This window comes from Prionailurus viverrinus, chromosome B1 (genome assembly GCF_022837055.1).
Source record: "Prionailurus viverrinus isolate Anna chromosome B1, UM_Priviv_1.0, whole genome shotgun sequence".
Classification (NCBI taxonomy): Eukaryota; Metazoa; Chordata; class Mammalia; order Carnivora; family Felidae; genus Prionailurus; species Prionailurus viverrinus.
Genome location: NC_062564.1, coordinates 94,530,381 through 94,555,182, shown reverse-complemented (window position 1 = coordinate 94,555,182; position 24,802 = coordinate 94,530,381). Strand labels below are relative to the sequence as shown.

Sequence of the window (24,802 nt, the reverse complement as noted above, 5' to 3'; positions counted from 1 at the left end):
AATAAAGTTTTTATAAAATACTTAGCTGGGTTCTATTTTCACACTGTATGTTTAACAAAGACTTTGGGGAAAAAATCTGAAACAATAAATTATATACTTCCAAAACCTGATTATTATTGTTTTTAATGGCAGTGCACATTTCCCAGCCTCAAAAGCCCAAAATCACAGTTGTTTTAATATCTTCCTATAGTCTCTACCACCAGATAAAATTAGCTTTTATTCTTATACAGATTATTCTTATTATCTCATATACCATCAGATAATACCAGTTGTGAACAACATTGGGGATCAGTTTCTTTGTCTAGTACTCAAGTAACCAACTAATATATTTTTTGAAAAAAGTAATGTTTATTTAGTTTTGAGACAGAGAGAGGGAGAGAGTGCAAGTGAGCGCGGGGGGAGGAGCAGAGAGAAAGAGACACAATCCAAAGCAGGCTCCAGGCTCTGATCTATCAGCACAGAGCCTGACACTGGGCTTGAACCCACCAACTGCAAGATCATGATCTGATGTGAAGTTGGACACAACCGACTGAGCCACCCAGGAGCCCTATAACCAACCTAACATTTAACTTCTTTTGATATTTCTGTAATTCGTATTGGCTTGCAATTCAAATTGGAGTATCCACTGTTGGTTGCTAAAACATTTAGAATGCTTGTCTAAGTTTCTGCTTATATACATAATGTTTCATTTCTCTGATATTCATTACCTTCCTTGTTTATCTGTATGAATTATTATTCCTCCCTGAAAAATCCTTGCTGATATCCCCGCCAACACACACAATCTATTACAATCTGCTTAAAAAAAGAGACAACATCCCCAAATGGGGTCCCTTGTGCTAAGTCCATGTCTTAATATTTAAGCCCAGAGACTTAATATTTAACTTAATTACAATTTCAGCATCTCCCGGGAATGGAAAACTTAAACTAGTCAATCTGAAATTACCTGGTTAGCACCAGTGAGGTAATCTGCCTGATAGACCCTTGCGGTCCCCCGAAGTAAAGTAACCTTGCCACAAACAGTCCACTCTGCTAGTAACTCCTTTCTCCCACTCCGTTCTGCATATAAAAGTCTTCCATTTTGTATAGCTCCTTGGAGCCCCTTTCTATTTGCTAGATGGTATGCTGCCCAATCTATGACTCATTGAACAAAGCCAATAATGTCTTTAAAATTTAGTCAGTTGAATTTTTTTTTTTTAACAGAGTTGGTGGTGGTGTCAGCATCCAAAGGAAACTTTTGACAGCTTCATGGGGGAGGAGCAAATCATGGTTTCCACGACCCCTTTGAGTTTCTCCGTATTTCTTACCATTTCCAAGGGCCATGGGTAAGTTTCTTTCGGCTCTGAGCTCCACTGTCTTTGCATTGAGCTTCTGATATAATCGGCTTTCAAGTCCTGGCCTTAACAGATCAGCTTGAGCTCACAGATGGTTCTATCCATAACCTGAATTCCTAGCCTTTGGTTCAGTCTGTAATTCCTCAGTTGTATGAAATCCCTCTCCATATTTCACCTTGAGAACTGCTGGTGACTGCTAGCCAGAGACTCTGATTTAGAAACCCACTGGGTCCAAAGTCAGACTGGGTACAACTTAAGCTAGAATGGATCTAGTGTGATGACCTACGTGGATAAAGTTTTGTTTTAAGGCTGACAAAGCAGTTTATCCCTGTCTGTAGTGCCCATTTGTTGGAGTCTGCTTGTTCATTTTTTTTTTTTTTCCTAATCACCAGTTCTATACAGGGAATTGCTGGTGGTGCAGACAAGGCCTTCTACTGCCCAGTCCACATCCACAGTAATATCTCTTGGTTACTGCTGGTGTGTTAATGTTCACATGCTTGTTTGTCTATTTTATGTAGGTAAAAGCTGTTGCTAATGGAAATCTTGGAAGCCAAAAGCCATAAAATTGGTGGGCTTGGGTCAAGCACTGAAAAGCTGTTAGAACACTTGCCACCTAACTTTAAGACTCTTATGTTAGGTTATATTGGTCACAGAATGGGCTATCTAAAGAATGCCAATCTAAAGAAAATGTCTGTCCCATGAGGTACACTTATCCCCAATCCTGTGACACATCTGTCTTAGATATTAATTTGGCTCCACAAGACCCAAGGCTTAGTTTAAAAAAAAAAGCCCCCTTGGGTTCCAAAAGGTTGAATGTGCCACTTTCCAGTACACTTACTTATTTTATGTCTGAAAACTATAGTCCTGTAAGGCATAGATATATATAAAAATGGTGAGATCTTACTACATAGAACTTGTTTTGAGTCTTAAGAACTTGGCTTGGTAATCATCAGGTTGGGAGGTTCAAAATATGGTTAAACAGAAATGTGGGTGTATTTCATTTGCAGTTAGATATGGCTGGACAGAAATGTACATTGAACTCCATTTGTGGCCAGAATCTTACCAACTGCTGCCCACCCTCAAGAGAATTACAATGAAGATTTAAAGATACATTTTAAGTAGATAAGATCATTTAAGAAATGCACTTGAAAGCAAGGGCTCTCAAATAAGACAAAATGGAATGCCTATTTTAATTAAGATTTTTAAGGGTTAAAAATTCTAATCCATGTAATTTAAACTACTAGTAATAATAAGGAAACAACTCTATATGCAAGAAAATAGGATATATATTTTCAATAAGAGAAGGTAGGAGGAATAAAGATATGTTTTTTTGTTGCTGAGAGAAAAAAAGTAATTTGTTCTAAAGTGAGGCTTTTTTTCAGAATGGGAAAAGGGAAAAATATAGGACAAAATCTGAAGGAATATTTAAAAAGTTGTGGAAGTTTAATGGAATATGAATTTGAGAAGGAATTTTATGTGTGGTCAAGCTGGCTAAAGTTGGATGAATTAACTATAAGGATTTTTAAAATGAACCTTAATATCAAAAGTACATTGATACTGTCAGCCTGAAAGGTGAAAATAGCCTAAAGTTAGTTTACCAGCAAAATGAGTTTATTAGGGAATAGCAGAGGAATTACAGTTTGGAACATATAAACTATGGTAAAACAGGCAAATCTGGAGAACAAGTTCTCTAGCAAAAGATCAAGTTATTTTATGAAAGAAAGAAGAAAGTTGGGAAGGGCTGTTATTGAGAGCATGAGGTATTAAACTCTATTCCATATTCATTAGTGAAACAAAAAAGAAAATGTCTAGTAATGAAGAAATGTTAGAATGTATCAAACATTTAAAGGTATAAATAAATAAATAAATAAATAAATAAATAAATAAATAAAAGAATCCTGATAGCAGCACGTTCCAGTATGACATACGGGTTTTTGAAAACATAGGTTTAAAATATGTAGAAAGGTTTCTTGAGCAGACTTCTTAGAGCTATAAGGTTAATAATGTATGCTATGAATTACCACGAGGGTATGTATTTGTGTCTGGGATTTAGTTACATACTTGAAAGCCTGTTACTGTCTGATGGATGCTGGCAGAAAACATGAGACTCCTAGGTAAGAAAGAAAAGACTTTATTTATTATTTAGTACCATTTATTACTCATTTATTATGTCATGCAAACATCATGAATATAAGACGTGTATTGATTCCCCAAGTACCCACGTTCCCCAGGCATGATGTGGAGAGGCACAGATGGTTACTGCCCATGCAGCAGATCTGTGTCACAGGTGAGAAGCATTAAGCTTAGGCAGTCCACCTCTTTCACAGGAAGCAGGAAGTAAGCCCACTGTTTGTCCCAAAGGATGATATTACCTCATCCCTCGTGGTTGCTTATTATAAACAAAGCCTTGAAATGTTCCAGGTAAAGAGTTGCCAGGGCTTGGGTTCTTGATACAGCCAGCAAGAACATGTAGGGGTTGCTTTGCAACCACATCAATGTTGCCTCTCTCAACAATTTGTTCTACATGTTCTTGGACAAACCTAACTTTCACATAAATGTGCTACTCCATTGTCCACTCTGATTAATCTAAATGACAGAGTTTGGGATCAAATCTGTTCACTTTGTTTCATACTGCCTTTAATTATTTCCTACTATCTGTAACTATTAACAGACCTCCAAGCAAAATACTGAGATCAACCTGTAGAAGTGACCTCCCCAAGTTGACAGAACCAGCCAACTATGAATATGTCTCAGAGAGAATCAGTTGGTCTTACTTCAGACAGACAAAATGTAGTCTAAGACCAGTGCATTATCCATTATTATGCATACAGGAGAGAGAAAGTTGATATACTAGTATTTGTCGTTATTGCTGTTAATTCCAGGGGGCAATAGATATGCCAAAAAATAATTCGCATCCTCAGTCCTCAATCCTCAGGACATTACAAGACCCACTTCCCCCATATATAAATGTTTAACCTGAAAGTCACAACTCTTAACAGTTAGCCATTTGTTTTTAAACTTGATTTGGATCACCATTCCATTGGTTAATGTGGAGAGTGTTAACAAGTATTTACAGCCTCAGTCCCATACATAACATAATCCACTTGGGTATCAATAAAAGCGTATGAATTTGTAGGAGTCAGAATGAAAAAAAAAAGTGCTGACTGCTGGCCTGTTTATAAACATACAGAGGTGGACTGCACATTGAAGACCTGCCACTGACGTTGTAAGAATATCTGAATACTTCTGGACCAGACATGTCCACATGAATTTTTCTTTATAGTACATAGACAAGGATTATAAACCACTTAAAAGGTCAGATTGTCAGCTGCACCTGCTGCTTTCCTTAAGGAGGCCCTGATTGTTTCCCTAGGCTGTGGTGCTATATCTAGGAGACAAAGATACATTAATTGTACCCCATCCCCAAATCAGTAACTCTAAGGCATTCCCTCCCTATGTGTCATGGTTCTTGCTCTCTCTCAACAAATACAAAGTTAATGTGTACCATTACCATAACTGACATTTTTTTCAGGGCTCCATTATATGCATCACATTTGCCTAAGAGGTTCACTCTAGGTAGACACAATGAATAGTGTATTCAACCAAGATGTCAGTGTCTTTATAATATAAGGGTATGTCAGTCCAACAAGATAATCTGTATGGCTGAGCCAGAATTGAGTCTGAATGTCCGCACCTTCCTTTGACTGAGTTGGCACTTAAAGGGTATGACAAGTAGGCTGGCCTGGAGTTGCAGTAGGAAAATAAAGATTCATTATGCCCAGGAATGGACTAGATTAAATTATAAATTTTTGATGTATGTCTACGTAAATCCCTATCCTTCTTATCCTGATAATTACCCAGGGAGTGGGCAAGAGAAAATGTACCCGTACTAGGGAAAACCATATTCACTGACCGAACTACCTTTCTGAATTTTCTGGACCAGAATTGAGGGATGTAGAGTGGGCTTTTTTAAAGTCCATTCTACCATTCAATAATGCTGGTATCCTAGGTTTATAAGAGGAATAAAATGACCATAAAACACCTGAATATGCCCCATTTTCAGGTATTCTTTGTGGCAAATAAACACTATTGTCAGAGTTGGATAAAAGAAAAAATATACAGATATGATTTTAAGGGTTATAATGCTGTGATCAGTTAGCTGATCACACAGTAAAAGAGATACTCTAAACCAGAATCTTGGTAGCTCTGAGGTAACTCAGATAATCTTGAGAAAGGGTCAAAGGGCAATATAGTCTCCTTCATCCATGAGACAGGCTAAGTTTTGGCAGGAATGGCAAGTTGTGTAGTTGTGGCCTTGACATCAGAGACATATTATTGTTTACTTTGTTCCCAGTCTGTAGAGGTGGATGTGTTGCCATTTTTGGTGTGATGATGAATCTCAGTGCCAGTGACAGAGATTTGGATGTTACAGGTTTCAGCAGCAACTTGATTCCAGTAGATTTCAACAGAGAATGAGCCCTTAACCATGACCATCTCCATAAGTAATCTAGTATTCAATTGGCAGCTGTGATTTGTTTCCACAGTTTGCAGCCAAAGCAAAATGAGAAGCCAAACCTTCCTATTGATTTTCCAGTGTTGCCACTCAGTTTGGATGACAGCTACCTTCTAATAAACACGGTTAGACTTTCACTTAGCCAAACCATGAATGAACCAAGCCACGAATTTATGGAGATATTTGTAAATCAAGGGCTTCATGGAGCAATTGGCTTTGCTTAAGTGGTGGAGTGGAAAGTAAGGGTTTCCTTTCTGGTCTAGCTGCCACTTTTTCATGTGACAACAGGCCAGCTGCGCTCTCAAGCATGCACCATTTTCATATGAAAAGTGAGCCCTCTTAGGTCCTTCCCTTGTTAGTCATTGAATCTGAGTTGAAGATCTCCAAAATGTGGATGTCAAGCTAGAGAATTATAAAGCTACCATGGGTCAAACATTCAGTCTCCATAAGAGCTTAGCAGCGGGGTTAATAGTTGTCTTTGATTTGGAAAGGCTTAGAGACTGCATGAGACAGATGATGCTGCAGCACGGGGGAATGGTATCTCTGAGTCCTCTACCGGCCATCAAATATTTAACTTATACTGTGATTTCCCCTTCTCCTGATTTTCTACTTTGCCCCTGCAGACCCCATATGAGGAGATAGGGACTTTCTCCTATGTAGTTGTCCCTGAATGGGTGAATTCCTTCTGATACTGTTGGGCATTCACAGTCCATGAACATTAAACATCACTATTCATTATACATTTAGAAGTAGGAGGCAGAAAGAGAATACCTTGAATTGGCCCAGAGGGGCTCATGTCCAAGGTCAGGGTAGTTTTCCTCCCCTTGCAAGAACCCTTTTAGCTGAATTCAGTTTTGTTTTGTTTTGTTTTGTTTTGTTTTGTTTTGTTTTGTTTTCCTCCATAGGATCTGGTGTAAAGATGCATGGGCCTAGAATGCATGGAATGCAGGGAGAAGGGGAAAACTAGATGTGGGGATAGGAAGTATCAGGAGGGAGGATTTTTTTTTCCTTCCTGACCTTTAACTCCAAAGTCAGGGAAGCCAAGAGAGTGCCAGTTCTTCCTCTGTGTACCATATCCATCAAGCACCTGGACACAATGGCCCTATTCCTTCTGCCCTGTGCATGCCTCTATGGCTCTGCCTCATTGCAGATTACCCAGTGGTGGAGACCAGTTTGTTAGCAAAACTTTGATTCATTTTTGCATTTGAGTGTCCACATGTTTGCTGCTCTACCAAACAAACTTCTAATGTTTTTGGGTCACGTCAAGCTCTATATTGAATAAGAAGGTCCTTATTGCTGATGCCCTTCATTTTAAGTCTGGTAACTCCACAGCCACAGCAACATTATCTTCCAGCTGTGGCTTGTGGGACTTGCTCCACCTTGCCATCATAGCATCCCTCCTTTCTACTATCCAGAGGAGAAGAAGCAACAACCAAATTATTATTCATGGGTGTGTTTCAATTTTATCTCTCATTGTTCAGCCTCATTAACAGATAGGATATTAAGATATCCTTACATTTGTCCAGCTCATCACTTGGGCAAATGCATTTGCTACCCAATCCCAGGTATTGTGCCCATATCCCCAAATCCAAATTGTAGGGCCCTGGATCATCTCCTTGTTTAAAGCCATTTTAAACATCCCGTGTCATCTATTTCTCATATTCATTACCGAAATTGTTGGATTTAAGATTCAATTAAAAGTTAAGTGTATTTATTTTGAGAGAGAGAGAGAGAGAGAGAGCATTAGCAAGTGAGGGGCAGAGAGAGAGAATCCCAAGCAGGCCCTGCACCATCAGCACCGAGCTCCACGTGGGACTCAAACCCATGAACCATTAGATCATGATCTATACCGAAATCAAGAGTCGGACGCTAAGCCGACTGAGCCACCCAGTACCTCTATGATTCAATTTTATCTTACTTTCGACACAATATGTTAGCCTATTACTATTTCATGATGCAGGCAGAAGACATGAAACATGAGATCAGAGTCAAAGGACAGCACAAGAATCAGCATGAGTTATCAGCAAGCACATCAACTCCCCTTCTCATCAAGTCCCATGGAGGCAATGTAGGGAATGGGGTGCTAGATGGACATTGCACATGCAGTGAGTTTGCAACAAAGCTGAGGAGTATTGACTTGGGAAATCCACTCTTTCAGAGGGAGCAGTAAATAATTCTCTTCTTGGTTCCAGAGGGTGACATTATCTCATCCCACAAAGTTGCTCACTGTGAGCACATTCCTGAAAAAGAGCCCAGGCACAAAAATATTCAAACCTTTCAGTTTTGGCATACAGATACGCAGGGATGCTCTAGGTTCATGGCAGATTGTCTTTCCCAACACATAATATTCTGACATTTGCCGAAGAATCACAAATCTCATTTGGCATTACTCTGGAAGTGTAAGCCAAGTAATAAAGGAAACAAAAAAATCTCGAAATATCAAATTAAACTGGAGATCAAAAAATGGCATTAATTCTGTATAGTATTTGTAAACCTGCAAAATATTAGAGCTAAAATAAAGTTCTGTGTTATATATCTGTGTATTTGTGTATATACACATATATTCAAATATATGTATACATACATTCAAATGTATGTGTGTATTTATACATAAAGTTAAAATATATTTTACAAATATAAATGTGTATAGATATAACATATATGTAAATATAAATCAGGAGCATTTTTATATAGGAAAACATGTCAGAAAACTGTTTTGGTAATACAGCAAAATTATTAAGTTATTTTTAAAAATGTTAAAAGAAATTTAAGGATAGATCCACATGAAGAATGTAACTTCAGTTCAGTGAAGAACATAAAGGCAGGTCAAAATACATGGAAAGAAATATAATCTCATAAATATTTTACTTCCTCCAAACTTAATCTTTTAATTTAATGCAATTTTAATCAAAATTCCAACAGGATTCTATACTAGAACTTGACCTATGTACTCTAAGGTTCACCTGGAGTTATGAATTTCTGAGAACTGACACTCGTGAACCCAGTGGAATTGACCTAGTTACCTGAATATCAGCAAGCACACATAAGGGTATGAATTTCAGAAAATGAAAATAATTTTTTGAAATTCATGTTTCCCTAAGAACAGTGACCATTATCTGATTCCATTGGTAAGAATGGAAATTTCTGCAGGCAAATGAGAAACTTCAATCTCAGATTTGATATTACCTCTCAAAAAATCCATTATTTGCACTTTTCATGGACAACATTCTTTTGTGAGGCAATATTGCTTCTTGAAAGCAACCCTCTTACTAGGATTTTGGTTGCATGAAAAACACTGTATATATAATATAATCCAGTAAACTTACCGGTTAAACAGACAGCAACATATTCATCCTGGCCCCATTTTATTAATTTCATTTATTCACATTCTATAAGAATTTAAGCTCCAAATGCCATAATCCTGCTTCTCTATTCACAAAAGGCATACAACTAAATAAGCCACATTTTGGGGAACTAATAAAAAAATTGTGTTTGTGTGTGTTTTGTAAGGTTACTTGCTATATGATGTTAAAATTAATTATATAATGGTAATATGGATTAGGAAATAGATCTATTGATTGATAGAATGATTAATGGAAGCTTCAACAAGTATGTAATTAAGTGCATGTGCACATTTATATGCAGGATATATCTAAACATAACATATTTTTATTTTGTAAAAAACAGATACATGTTTAAAGAAAATGAAATTATATCACTAATTCAACCACTCGTAAATGGAGTCTATATTGAATATAAAAACAGCTTTTAAAATGAAACATTAATAAATATTAACATATTAAATATATATTCACATATTCTCTTTAAGCATCACATCCGATTTACAAATTATAGTATAAATACTGAAAGATGCATCTATGTAACATTATAAACTATATTCTATAAAATATTGCAAATAGAGGAGTCAAATGATTATAAAGGAAAGTAAATGGAATATGAGTGACTTTTATTATTTTAACAAATATTTAGGAAAACACCGAATACCTTCCTAGAACATGATGAAAGAATAATGAAAAGATAACTTAAACAGGAAGGTAATTAGTCTACAAATCTATGTGAACATTTTTAGACTTATACAAAATTAAAGGTAAAAATAATAATTGAAATAAAAATGAGAAGCTACTTTTTACTTTTTACGTATCAAATTGTGGGATCCAAGGAATTTAACAAAAATCCCCTACCCCTGGACAAGCAGAGCAAGACTAACTCCATTTTGTGCTACCCCCACCATCTCATGTATAACCCCCATATGACCTGCTTATTGCTTAAGACACTCCCCCACCCTAGTCAAGCCGCTGAGCACACCCTTACTGGAAACCGGCTCATATAGGAATGCGGAACCCCTAACCTCCAAAGAATGTAAACCCCGCCTTTGGCCCGCCAAACTTGCGCGCCAATTCTGAACAGAGTGATAGGCTAGTTCAAACAGTTACTATAGGGTAAATTGTAAATCAATTGGCCACCTGCATGTGGACTGGCATGACTATGCAACTTTCTGTGTGTGTTACAATCTCATTGGCCACTGGCCCCTATAAAACTGCTACGCCTCTTAAACTAGGGGTCCAAGTCCCTGCTCCGCTGTGTCGCTGTGTCGGGTATACTTGGGCCCAAACTTGAGCTTGCAAATAAACCCTCGTGCCTTTGCATCAGTATTGGCTCCTTGGTGGTCTCTCAGATTTGAAATCGGGGGCATTAAAATATTGGCTCTTTTTTTGCAGGGCCAGGGCAGGAGTAATGATACCAGTCAGTGTTGATAAGAGTGATATAACAGGATTATATTTCAAATTTGCATTATATGCACTGTGAAAATATGTCTGGAAGTCAGTGTGAAAATACACTGGCAAAACCTTGCAGTATATATAAGTATACTTACTTCCTTTACAACTCATAATCACTTTCTCCTTTTATTTCTTCCCTCTTTCCCCATCCCCCTCCCACTCTTCCTTTTTTGCTGGTAAGAGGGGAGATCACTTTTGATATATTTTTCAAAAGACTCTTTTCTCTTTTAGATTTCCTTACGAAATTCTTGTCATTACTAAATACAAAGGGTGTCTGTTTCTGAAACTTAACTTGAAACGTAATGTTTTGTCTCTTCACTTGGTTTTAAGTTGCATCAAGTCCTAGATACCCCTTTCTAATTTACCTTTTCTCATTTTGTAATTTATAATTAAGTTAATCTATCTGTTTGTATTTAATTTATAGGTGGTAGAACTGTTTCACAATGTAATTGATGGATATAAAAGTGGTTAGAACAATGCCTGGTACAATAAATGTTGGTTATGTTAAATATTATGAGACATGTAGGTAACTTCATATATAAATATAAAGACTAGAGATAAAATGAAAAATTATAAACTTCTATATCTTCATAGATTGTGTCAGGAACTATATTATTAGAACTAATTTATTATTACTAATAAGATGTATCTATGATGTGTATATAAGAAGTATGTATGTATATTGTTCTAATGAAGTGGGTTTACCATGAAACTAATGAAGCTCAAGCTTCAGGGGTCCTAATTTACACAGACTTCTTTCAAGTCCCTACACTTAAAATTAAAATTTTAAGTTTATATTGTTTCCCTTAAGGATTTCATAATCCATACACCATAATTATATTAGCTTCAGTCCCTTAAAAACTTTGCTTTTACTCTCTGCCTCAGAGTATACATGTTCATTTCATGAATGTCAAAAAAAAAAAAGGAAAGATGAATCCAGCAATACTTATTATATTTAAAAAGTGGATGTACTAAAAACAGTCTGGTTACTTGGGGAAATATGGAATGCCAGATAATGACAATCTTGGTTGCTGCTAACAACTAAAACAAAATCCAAGTCAAGCTACAGTTTTCGTTATGAAGATACAAGCAACATAACAAATCAGCCAGTATTTTTTTAGACTGACCTGCATTATCTATTTAATCATCATTTTGACAGTATTAATCAAAGTAACAAAAGAATCTAGCTACAGCATAGATGGATGCCATAGCATCAGAGTGTTACATGCTCAGACTTCAACACATATAGCTCAAAAGATGTGTCATGTTTTATCCCCTTGAATAATAATCAGTTTCACCTGCTGAGGGCTATCTTTTATGAGTCTCACAATTCATCATTTGCTCCCTTGTACGTACCAAACATGTTTTTATCATCATAAATCTGAAGGAGCTTAGTCACTCAGTAAATCACTTAAGGGTCAAGAAACTTTCTCATGTCTAATTCTATTGCCACTGCCTTGGCTTAAAATCATATCCCCTAAGATGTAAATAATACCAGGCACACTTTCTGTTGAATATAAATTTTTGGAAAGAGAAACTGATTTAATTAATGGATAATTGTTCTGTTTGTTCCAATGAGTGTGTGATCTTTCACAAGTCATTTAATGTTTTTTAAGTCTATTTCATTATGGATATAATAATGATATTGGGGTTTTGTGAAGATTAAATTAGGTAACATTAATTTGAGTAGCTCTGTATAGAAACTGTTCATAAATGTTAGCTCTTATTAATTGGTTATGTTTCCACTAGAAAATATGATTAACATTATCTAAAATATTTAAGAAAGGGTATGCAGTGGTAAAAAGGAGAACATGGATATAATTATTAGTGGGATTCAAATACAGATTCTGACTAGGGAGCTCCGTTAAGACATGTGAATAAAAAGTTTTACACATGAATTTAGGACATTAGAGGAGATATTAAGTGGACTTAGTAGTGAACTTAATTAAGATTTTTTTTTTAGTTAGGAAAAACAAATAGTAACAAGTAAAACAGAGATTATATGGTCCCCAAATTATTCTTTATTTCTTTTCAGGTAAAGGTATATAAGTGTTATGCAAAAATGAGATATTAGTTCAGCTTGTCCATGAATAACAAAAAGCTTGAAAAAAATAATTGAATAAAAGATGCCAAACAAGATTAACACTTATTTTCCTTTCCTATATAATTTCAGATATGCATTGCAAAGTTGATATGGCTCACAACAATCCTTCAATGGCAGTATTTCATTATGTACATTCTAAACCTCATCATTCAATCTAGCAACACCCATAAGCCAAGTAGTGGGCAGAGGAGATCAAGAGGGACCAACAATGCTGTTAGCTATTTTATAATGAATGTGTCTGTAAGCTTCCACCAAATCCTGTTACATAGGGACATGATCATTTGCTGCAGAAGGAACTGTAAAACATATCCTTTAATAGTGAGGGAGTCATATGACTCTCCAAAATTTTTATTACTATTGAAGAGGAAGTGGATTAAAGACATGAACTTGCAACCTTTATTAAATACATACTGTGTTGTATCCTATTGTATCCTGTGATCTCTTTCTTATGAAGGAAACTCCTAGTTTTACCTGAGACCCATTAACAGATGGTTCTAGCTCAAGCAATTAGATTGAGAATGTCTTTTAAGAATAACATAACTAAACAGGTATAGAACATTCTCTAGAGGATTGCTTACTCAAAGAGCTGGAATCCATACAATAAGAAAATCTTTTTTATTTAGTTTTGAACAATCAAATTAATAAACACAGGGAGAGGTTTTTTTCATAACAAAACATCTTACTAAACACCACGGAAGAATAAAAGGTAAATGCCTGGAAATGTCAATATTAACTGCAATTAATTCTTAATTAAATGCAGGGGGGCACCTGGCTGGCTCTGTTGGTAGAGCATAGGACTTTGATCTTGGGGTCATGAGTTCAAGCCCCATTTTGGGCAAAGAGCTTACTTAAAAAATAAGAAAAATTAAAAATAGTGAAAAGGGTGTGTGGGAAATAATAAGTAAAAAGTTTATATTAGTCAAGGAGGCAGATTCCCATAAGTAGATATATAATGTCTTTTTTATTTTAATGAATTTTATACTGATTTTAGTAAACTATAGATTTGAATTTTAACTTTTTAAAAATAAAACATGTTAATTGGCTACTAGTCTTTGCCTTCACTTGACTTTAATTAGTTAAAGAGTATAAAGACTAAGACATCTGGAACTTGAATCTCAAGTTCTGTCTTTCTTTCTTCCTCCTTCTCTCCTTCCCTCTCCTCCTTTGCTCCCTCAGTTCCTTCCTACCTTCTTTCTTTTCGTCCTTCCCTTCTTCTCCCCTTCTCTTATTCCTTCCCTACTTTCTTCCTCCCATTGCATTTATTATAATTAATTTAACTATTCATGAAGAGAACCATATTTTTAAAATTTACACACTTTTAAACTTCAGTGTCATTTATCCTTGTTGAAGACACCTAATGAGCTATAATTCTGTTAAAATATATGTCAGCTTTATGTTATTTATCCATTTTCAAAATTGTTTTAATTTATTTTTTAATGTTTATTTACTTTTGAGAGACAGGGACGGAGCATGAGTGGGAGAGGGGCAGAGAGAGAGGGGGAGACACAGAATCTTCAGCAGACTCCAGGCTCCTCCTAGCAGTTAGCACGGAGCCTGATGTGGGGCTTGAACGCATGAACCTTGAGGTCATGACCTGAGCCGAAGTTGGAGTCCTAACGGAACCACCCGGACACACCTATCCATTTTTTTCATAAATAAATAAATGTACATTACAAGTAACTATATCACTTGAGGAAAGACTATAACTTTCAAGGATATGACATGATTGGGGGAAAACATATTGTGGCTTTGGCCACAGATAATTTACAGTGGGTGTTTGAAGGACAGAGTTCTAAGGAAATATTCTTTTGTAAAAGAAGCAAGCTTCCACTGCCTTTTTAGTAACCAATTAACATGTGTGACTCTGGAATCCTCTCAAAGCATATGTGACAAAGCTCTGTAGGGTTATGTGGGACATTCTTTCACTTGGAAATATCATTCACCTTTGATATTCCAGAATTTTCTGTATGTTTGATTCTAAGGTCTTAACTAGATCCCCATGAGAATTTGTCAGAAGTCTCAAAATACCATGCCTGTTATAATCCCTTATTACTGCCTTATTATGGATAACTCTCTGAATCAGTGGGATAGCTCAGCAGTATCTGTTTTGATACCTTCTACATTTATATAATTAGATGAGCTATTTAAACAAACTTTGTAAAGTTCTGCATTTGGGTCTTAGTGTATTGATTAGCCTTATCCTCAGCAGCAATTGACATTTTAATACCAAGAAAGCAATGTGTTTTTCTTTTCTGATAAATATCAACTCTGATTATTAAAATAAATAGTTTAGCAAAATTTACTTAAAGCAAAAATTCAAATTATTTATCGATACTTTGATGTGGCCCTTTTCTGTTTCCTCCCTGTTTTTTTAATTTGCAGTATGAAAGAGTACGTATACATCTTCTCAACAGTTACCTGTGAATGAAAGCTCAGACTTACAGTGAAGAGTGTGGACTATCGTAACACAAACTTTTAAGTTCAGATAAGGTCTTGGCTCTTTACTAGCCAAGTAACCTTGAGCCGTATTTCTTTACCTATACAGTGAAAATAGTAATGTCCACCTGATATGACTTTTTATAAAAAATAAGTTATGCTTACAGTGTTCAGCACAGTGTCTATTATCCAGTGACTGCAACAAAGTTTGCTGTTGTAGTTACTACGTCTAGTGGCAGTAATAGTATTAATAGTGGTGGAGTATTTATAGTAATTGCAGTAGTAGCAGTAGTAGTGGTGGTAGTTATGACAGTTCCTTCACAGAAGTTCCTAATTTGAAAACTTCCTTGCAAAGTAATATTTTCTATGGAATTCTATAATTTTAAATATCAAAAACTATATATCTTTTAATTCTTAACTTTTCCCAATTAATGCTAATCTCTGAAGTTTGATAACCTAGATTTTGGATGGATATCATATTTTCGATGACACAGTAAGACAACTTGTATGAAATCCAACCGTGGCATGTAAAATACATTAATTCTGCATAAAATTTATGATAACTTTCTTGTATCTATAGATGACAAGATCCTGAGTAAAATTGCACTACATATTTGATGCTCTGTAACTTATCTTTATTCCTAAACCAAGTAATTCTTTTGATGAGCAACCACTGGAGTTGAAAAATGACACTTAGATTACATATCAAAAGCTCCAAGCTGTGCCTGTCTAGCCTCATATCAAGAAGAATATTTTAAAATTCTTCTTTTTGGGGGTAACTCCCCTCCTCCCCAATTTAGTGTAATATATTAAAATATCAAATATAATGCTATCATTGTTTCATAATTAAACATCTCTATTACAAATATTCCTGAGAGTTTCATCGTATTAGAATATCTGTTGAATCACAAATTATGTTCCAATTTCAAAATATCAATTCTAAGCTTGTTTAATTCTTAACATCTTCCAGCAACTTAAAACAAATTCTGTATCCCTGGCGTCTTCTTTTTTGATGAATAGTGAAGCGTACTTTCTGCTCTCAACCCCTTAACAGCTGTCTGGTGTTCTTTCCATCTCCACTCTAAGTTAAAACACAGTTATAAATCCTTTTAATGGGTGTACTGTAGCCTTGATTTTACATTATAACCAAGATGTTTTATGGTATGTCTGGGAATATACACCTTTCCAAATTCCTTGCCAAATATTAATTAGTAATTTTATAGCAGGGTTTCAAGGACCAAGGGAATACACTTTTAAAAAGAAATATTAAGGGGACTCTGTCATCGTATTTTGGGTTTTAACTCTGCGATGAGTACTAAAAGGAGTATTACATTTTCACCCTAAGGAGGTGAAGAACATGTTGCACTTCTGGCAGAACTGCAGCAATAGCCTCTCCACTTCCATCCCCTTTCTACATTGACCAAATCTCCTCTTGATTCTCTATCTTATGAATTTATCTTTGAACGTTTTATCACCTAGCTTCAAAGCAGAACAGTTCAGCAAAACTAAATGCATGCCACTAAAATAAATGCCTCTGTCTTACACAATATGAAGACATTTTACTTTATACTCAAAACTGCTTAAATTTTGTGAGTAATAAAATCCTGTTTTACCCTCTCATGAAATCCTCCTTGAGCCTTTGCCTTCTCCTCTCCCCTCCTACTTGGTGTGGCCAATTCCACAAATTATTCTCCATTTTTCCTCATGGAAGCCTTTCCCTTCCACACTGGGAAGATCTATTCTTATTATTATTGGTTCTTATAAAGCCCTCCATGTTTTTATCAAAGAATGTAATAGGCGTTGTGGCGCCTGAGTGGCTCAGTCGGTTAAGGATCTGACTCGATCTCAGCTCAGGTCACGATCTCACAGTTCCTGGGATCTAGCCACACCTTGGGCTCTGCACTGACAGCATGGAACCTGCTTGAGATTCTCTCTCTCTCCCTATCTGCCCCTCCCTTGCTCATGCACTTGCTTGCACTGTCTCTCTCTCAAAATTAATAAATAAACTTATATATATATATATATATATATATATATATATATATAATAAGTGTTTGTCTTTATCACTAGATTCTAAGATCCAAGGGGAGATTCTTGATCAGTGTTGCTTATTTAGAGTTACTAAGAGTAAATATACATAGCCCATAATGCCACATTTATAGAGTGAATGAATAAATTACTCAAGTTTTTATTGCACACCAAAATGTGTGTGTGTGTGTTTTACTGACATCTTCCTTTTTTTTTGTAACTTATAAGAAAAATGGCAGCTTTCCTATTTATAGCTGTGTTTAGAAGTAATTCCTTAAATCCATATTTGTGAAATTTCTTTTAACAACTATAATGATAGATATTTTTCGCTTTACCATATATTATAAATCAAGTATTTGATTGACTATGATTCCTAAAAGGCATCATCAACTTAATATGTTAAAAAATAGTCTTCATTCCTTTTTCGCCAAAAGCTACTCCTTCCCTGAAGTGCCCTATTTAAGTAAGTGGTGTCTCTTTCAACCAGTTGTTCATGTGAAAAGCTTTAGAATTACCATGTTGAATTCATGTTTTCACTTTTTCCATCTAATCCATTAAAAAATACTGGTGGTTTGTTCTTAAAATAAAGCTCACATGTTTATATGTTTATATGCTTCTTTTTTTTTTAAACCTGTATCACTAATATCTTAGTCCAGGCAAGCATAGAATCTCCTGTAGAGAACTGCCTAGCTTCTAACTTGTATGCTTCAAACTCTTACACAACCAGCTCCTGAGAGTTGATTACCCCACAGCAGCCAGAGTGAATCTTTTAACCTGATTATGTGACTCCTTTGCTCACATTCTTGTCATTCCTGGAATAGAAATCCTTGTTAGCTTATACATTTAGGAATGGTCTTACACATATAGTAAGAAAACTAATTATTATTCTTTTATTATCATCTTTTAGTTTGCAGAGAATTTACCCTAATAAATGTACCATGAAAATGGTATATTTCTACACTTGATATAGCAAAAATGACTGCTGTATTCATTACAAGATGTGTAGTCCGACTCTGTATTTGCATTTTCTTCTCTAATTCAATCTCCTTACCCACATAAATGTTTTGTGTGTTTTGAGAATGAAGTAAATTAGGAAGTTGCATGCATAATTTTTAGAGACTTCCTGATACACTATCATTGAGAAAGTTCTTGCTCACATCAGGCTTTCACTTTCTGGTGTCCATTTATGCACTGAATTACCTTGAATTTTTCTCTTTCTTACCAAGTAATTTGTTTAAGGTTGTTTTTGTATAAGCTGAAGGCTGTGTGTTTGTGGAAAGACCTATTTTAATACAATTCTGTTATGTTCAGCAGAATGTTCTTCATTTATGTGCTATAATTCAGGAAAGGGACTTAAGTCGTCCTGCATTTTCTCAAATATGTTACTCATGACATAAGTTCTGAAGAATTAGAAAGGGTTACGTAAGGAAATTATTTTGGTGTAAATTACATTAAACAAAGTTAAATAAGTCACTTTAATGTAAGACTTTTCAGTAATATGCCCGAGAGAATGTCATGATGTTGTCTATTTGCTTACATCTTGATGGAATAGTATTTTTCTAAATATCCTATCTGACTCAAAGATAGGATGGAAAGCAACTATGGAAAAGGGTTAACAAAATGCTTAGAAATTTCAGCAAAAATCTGAGAAGGAAAGCAAAACAAAACAAAGTCTCTTGAAGAATGATGCATAGGAAATGGAGCTGTGTTTGAAGGGTTCATTCTTGTATTATTATGGTGAGTCCCTCCTAGATGATCCCCTTAATTTCATGTTAAATGTTACATTTTTGAACTCAATCTTTTGCTGTAGCAGTTGTTAGTGAATATACAGCCATTATGGAACATGAAATTGAGGAGTGTTAAAAAAAACAGTGAACAGACATCATGGTTTCCATCCTTGCATCGGGGGCAGGTACACACACGAGCACACATGTTATTACTACTACTGTTTAGTTGTTTAGTAAAAGAAATAATTATGCCACTTAATAGCACTAATACTAATAGTAATGTAGCATTCTGTGGATACTAATAGTATACAAATATATTACAATAAGTGGAGGAGTTAACATAATTGGGTGAGGTTATTTGGAGACACCATCACGAAGAAATGTGATGGTTTTAGATTCATAGATGAAGAAAAGAGAAGCCTCTCCCTATTAAAATTTCAAAATGTGCAAAGTATCAGTTAAGTATATCAAGGAATGTAGGGGTGCCTGGGTAGCTCAGTCAGTTGAGCGTCTGACTTCAGCTCAGGTCATGATGTCACAGTGATTCTGTGTCTCCTTCTCTCTCTGCCCCTCCCCCGCTTACACTTTGTCTCACTCTGTTTCTCAAAAATAAATAAATGTAAAAAAGAATATCAAGGAATGTGCATAGTGCAAAAAATAATTTCCAAAAAGGTTCTAGAACGTATGAAGAAAATGAAATGACCCTTCAATTAAACAGCTAAGCAATAAAATATGTTCACTTTTCAACATATGTTTATTGAGTTCTCAATATGAATAAAGGGCTGTGTAAATGCTGGTGATTCTGCACTAAATATGGAGAGTTGGGGGGAACGAATTTAAACAACTATTTACACAATTTTTAATATAACCATAACTTATGTAAGGGAAGGATAGTTTCGTATAATAGGTTTTCTTTTATATGAATTTTAAAGTATTTCTACACTTTTCTATATAAAATATAGTGTAAATGAGAAGCTTAAATATATGACATTAGGAATGTTGAATGTGGATATGAGGGTGATCTGGCTGTGAAATCTGTCACCCCATTGATGGCCGGGATAAAATCAGCTGATCTGTGTGTAGGTGGGCATCCCCTTCCTCCCTCAGCACGCCGTGTGCATCTCTTCAGAAGCTGCCTGCAGGGTTGAAGAGGAAGATGTTCCCTGCCTGAAGAGGACTGTTTTTCAGTCATGAGTATACAGTAGCTGTTCTCCCCTGTTAGAACCTCCAAATAAGCTCTCAAGGTCCTTTTGTAGGAGAATGTAGGGTAGTCAAGCTTCCAAGACTCCAGACACATCCGAATGAGGTGCTGCATGTGGCAGTCTGCCTTTTAAAAAAGTGTTGGATGTTTCATTGCAGCATTTTATATTTTCTAGAAATATCTGCGATCAAATAGATCACAGATTCTAATTTGATGTGAAATTAGACATGCTTTTTCACAGGAAGTTTAATCAAGATTCTATTTTTAGTCACTCAAACATTAAGATATTTTCTCCATTTAGCGAAACTATATATTTGCTTTGGCAATTACTTTGTGATTTATTTTATATCCAAACAGAATATGAAACATAATAATACTTCTTTTATATTTTACACATTTTTGAATTTTTCAAAGTTATGAGCCATGTATGCTATAGGATGAAGGTAGGCAGTGTTTCTTTTTTATTCTAAAATCAGAGCTAATTCAGCGGGTTTTCATCTTCCTCTTAGATGAAATAGAAACCTATTCTGATTGTCGTAGGATCCTATAATATTTTCTTCATCTAACTGTGAAATATTATTTACCATAGTGTTATGGACTGAATTCTGTTCCCTCAAAATTCATATTTTATAGCCCAATCCCTAGGGTGACTATATTTGGAGATGGGCCTTTAAAGAAGTAATCAAGGCTAAATGAAATGGTAAAAGTGGAGCCCTAATCCAGTTGGACTGGTGTCCTTATAAAAAGAAGAGACACCAGCAATCTCTCTCTATCTCCATGCTTCTCACTATGATGAGAAGGTGGTCATCTATAAGCCAGAAAGAGAGGCCTCATCAGAAACCAACCTTGAGAGCATCTTGTTCTTGAACTCCTACCTTCCACAAGTGTGAGAGAATAAATTTCTCTTTCTTGAGCCAGCTAATCTGTGATATTCTGTTATGGCAGCCCTAACCTTTACATATTTGATTTGAGATGACCATTAAATTGGTGTACCTCTTGGATGGATAAGTATTCAATATTTTGTCCCTTAGTTTTTGTCAGAATATTCCCAAATTACATATGTAGGTGTGTGTTCTCTCCATTTCACAAGTAATAGGCTTCCTAAAATATTCATATTCTCCTCATAAGTACTGAGAATTAAAAGTACTGTGTTTCTTTTTAAATTTTACTGATTTCTCTTTTTAAATTTTCTCTGTAGTCCATAAGAGATATTAATATATTGAAGAGTTTTTATCATGTACTACAGTTCAAATAATGTGGTTTTAAATACACTTATGCAGGAACAACTAATAACTAATAATTAAAAGAAGTCACATGCAACTCTTGAAACAGTTTCTTAATTGCAACTCATTAAACTAAATTGCAGCATATTATCTCTATTATAATATCCAAAATAGAATTTTGTAATGGTCTTTCTGTCATTCTTCCATGCATTTTAGCATTAATTTATAACACCTAATATTAAAGTAACTTTTATAATCATGTAGATTTTATGTTATAAATCATACCATCTAAGTTGTTTTTACATCTCAGAAATTATTGGTAGCATAATAGTTGAATTTTTAGTCAATATTAATAGCTCACTCAAGGTTATAAGAGCCAAACTAGATACATACAGTTTTTATCATTTCCATAGGCTCTTTTAAATCAACTTTTATGTTTGTAATAATTCATGCTACAGAACTTAATATGCTATATTGCTAAGAAAAGAAGTGATTCTACTAAAACATTACAAAATAAAAATGCCATACTAAAATGAGTCCATATCTCCCATTATAAGTGAACTCTTAGGCATTTAAATGGAAATCACAAATTTTCTGATATAACTCTGTTTTGTGAGTTGGCTAGACTACTCTAAGTCTAGTAAACACATATTGAAATTATTATTTATCCTAAATACCAATAAAATTATGCAGTGACTAGAGAGTTATAGATGCACATTTACATGTAGAAGCCATTATCTCTTATTGAGTTTGTATGTGTTATGACTATGGAAAGTCAGTGTTGACTACGGAGAAAGTAATCAAGCAATGGAAAAACGAGACTCCATCATACAAAGAATGCAAATTTTGAATGAGTTTTGAATTGTCTTACATAGTTTAATAATTAAGGAGAATAGTAGTAGCTCATCCATATAAGGCAGTTTTTGTCCACACTTTATATCTCTGCTTAGCAGCTTTCTCAGAATAAAGATCATATTTTTTTAATTTGTTTATGGTGAGGTGTTTTATTGCACATCTTAGTATAAGTGATGCCATCCTTAATGTGTACATTAATATTTTTGAAAAATTCAATGGCTAATTATATCATATCATCACTTCATGTCTTATGCCTTTCAGTGTTATCTTTTGCTTCTCCAAGGACATAGGATTAATTTGATGTGAACTTTTTCACTTACAGCCCTTCCCAACCCCACATAGATCCAACCAATTCCTGATTTTTATGACAGAGGATTGATTATGGAGACAGTGTTGATTTATCTTCAACTTAACCTTTATCAACTCTTTGTATTCTGGGTTTTTGGTGTGTGTGTTTGTGTGTGTGCATGCTAGAAAACCCAGTCAGATATCTGTATTTTTAAAATACAAACACATAAAAGCAAACTAAAAATTCTTTCCTAACCTTATTAGTCACTTTAATTAAATCCTTTGCTCTCCATTTACCTACAGCCAATCAATCATTTTTTGCTTTCCTTTTCCTTCCTTTATCATTTTGTTTTCCAACCACTAGTTTCTTCCATCCTATTACATGTATGAAATTTTGGAAGTACTATTGGTAACCTCACCAAGTGGAAAATCCTACCTTTATCTTCTTAGATTTCTCTTGTGGCATCTGATGTGGTTAATCATTTTCTCCTTGTTGAAACACAAGGCTTCTAATATTTACATAATTCCACCTTCTTACCTCAGTTTACTTTGTCTTGCAGTCCTTTTAGTTTTCCTTTTTATTGCTTCTTTCTCTCTTGACTTAAGTAATGTTGTTCTCCTGAATTCTAGCCTTAGTTCTCTTGGTGTAACACTTTTCTGAGAGATTCAGTTAGTTCCAACCCATGGCTTTAGTTTCTAATTATTGCCTGTCTTCTCCTGTTACCCTTGACCAAGGTAGCATCATCACATTCCTGGAGTACTCAAGTATTCCACTCCTCACTTGTCTTCCATATTCCACAATAATTCCTTCTCAGATTTCTATACACACTAGCCAGGAGCATCTTTTTAAGACTATAAATCATATCAGGACAAACACTTGCTTGAATTGCCCATGTAGATACTAAACATAAAATCCAACCTCTTTACCCAGGTCCTCATCTGCTATAGTGGATGTTCTGATGCTCTATGTGCCCCTCTTCAGGACTAACTGTCTATTTTCTCAGCTGGTGCCACTATTGGCTCCTAAGGCTCACAGCTTAGCCCCCTCCAGAAATTACCTTCATTCAAAGAGAGTCACTTCACCCAAGATTGTGGCCTTTCTGGGGGAAGCTCAGATGCAATGGCAGGTATATACAGGCCTGGCTCCTTTGCACAGCCTAGCCATCCCAGCTCCAAGTTCCTCACAGAACTCTTAACTCTATTGCAATTCAACTCCTCGCTGCACACTTCCACTTCTTTTTACTCCCCTACATGTACCATACCTTAGATCAATTCCCCAGTGATCTCCTTCATTCTCATCTCTGTTTCATGGGAATCTGAACTAAGATACCTATTCTGAGGTTACATATCACACACACATTTTTACCCTAAATATTACTACAATTTTTTCGTACCTTAGCAAGAATATTTACATTTGCACTTGCTTCTACCCAGAAGTAGCTTCCTTCTATCATGATTTCATTCTCAGTTCCAATGTCACCTCTACAGAGAGACCCTTCCTTGCTTTTTTGTTTTGTTTTGTTTTTTCATATTCCACCATATGGAAAAATTACATTTTTCTAAATGTGTATCACACTGTGAATTTACCTTATCTATTTCTTTATTATTATTTTCCCTTCCAAATGGAATTTAAGCTGCCATGGGGGAAGAGGATCTATCTCTCTTGTTCACCATTGAATTTAACATAGGGCAGGCATGTCTTAGTTTGGGCTTCTCTATACAATACGATGGGCTGGTTGGCTTAAATAACATTTGTTACAGTTAAGGAGGCCAGATGTCCAAGTTTAAGGTGCTGGTGGATTGATGTCCTGTGAGGCACCTTTCTGATTTGCAGGTAGCCATCTTATTATATACCCACATTGTGGCAATAGGAGAGGGAGGGCTCTTTCCTATCTCTTGTAAGAGCACTCACTCATCATGAGGACTTCCCTCATGACTTAATTACTTTCTAAAGTCCCCACCTCCCAATACCATCACATTGGGGATTAGGATTTCAACATAAGAATTTTGGAGGGGCACAAACATTTAGTCCATAGCCAGGCATATGGTAGATATTCACTAACTAACTAACTAACTAACTAAGTAACTAAGTAACTAACTACTATTGAAACCACCAAATCACTCCAAAATGCCATATTTATGTTTTAAAGTATTTAGAAGCTGCAATTTAATTTTAAATTCACCATGTAGAAAGCTGACCTAATGATTTAATTCCAACACTTCCAATTAAAATTTTTAATTTTTTTAGTTACTTGGTTTCCCATTTTTAGCCATTTCACAACTTGGTCAACCAAACC

General features: G+C 35.4%; 1 long non-coding RNA gene across 1 annotated transcript in view; it reads left to right on the top strand.

The window, feature by feature from the left end:
• LOC125164558 (uncharacterized) overlaps positions 1 to 12,938 on the top strand; it is a 132,078-nt gene extending 119,140 nt beyond the window's left edge. Inside the window, exons 3-4 of the long non-coding RNA XR_007151805.1 lie at positions 1,201 to 1,322; positions 12,817 to 12,938. This is a non-coding gene — a long non-coding RNA (uncharacterized LOC125164558). The remainder of the gene's footprint in view (positions 1 to 1,200; positions 1,323 to 12,816) is intronic.
• The last annotated feature ends 11,864 nt before the right edge of the window (positions 12,939 to 24,802 follow it).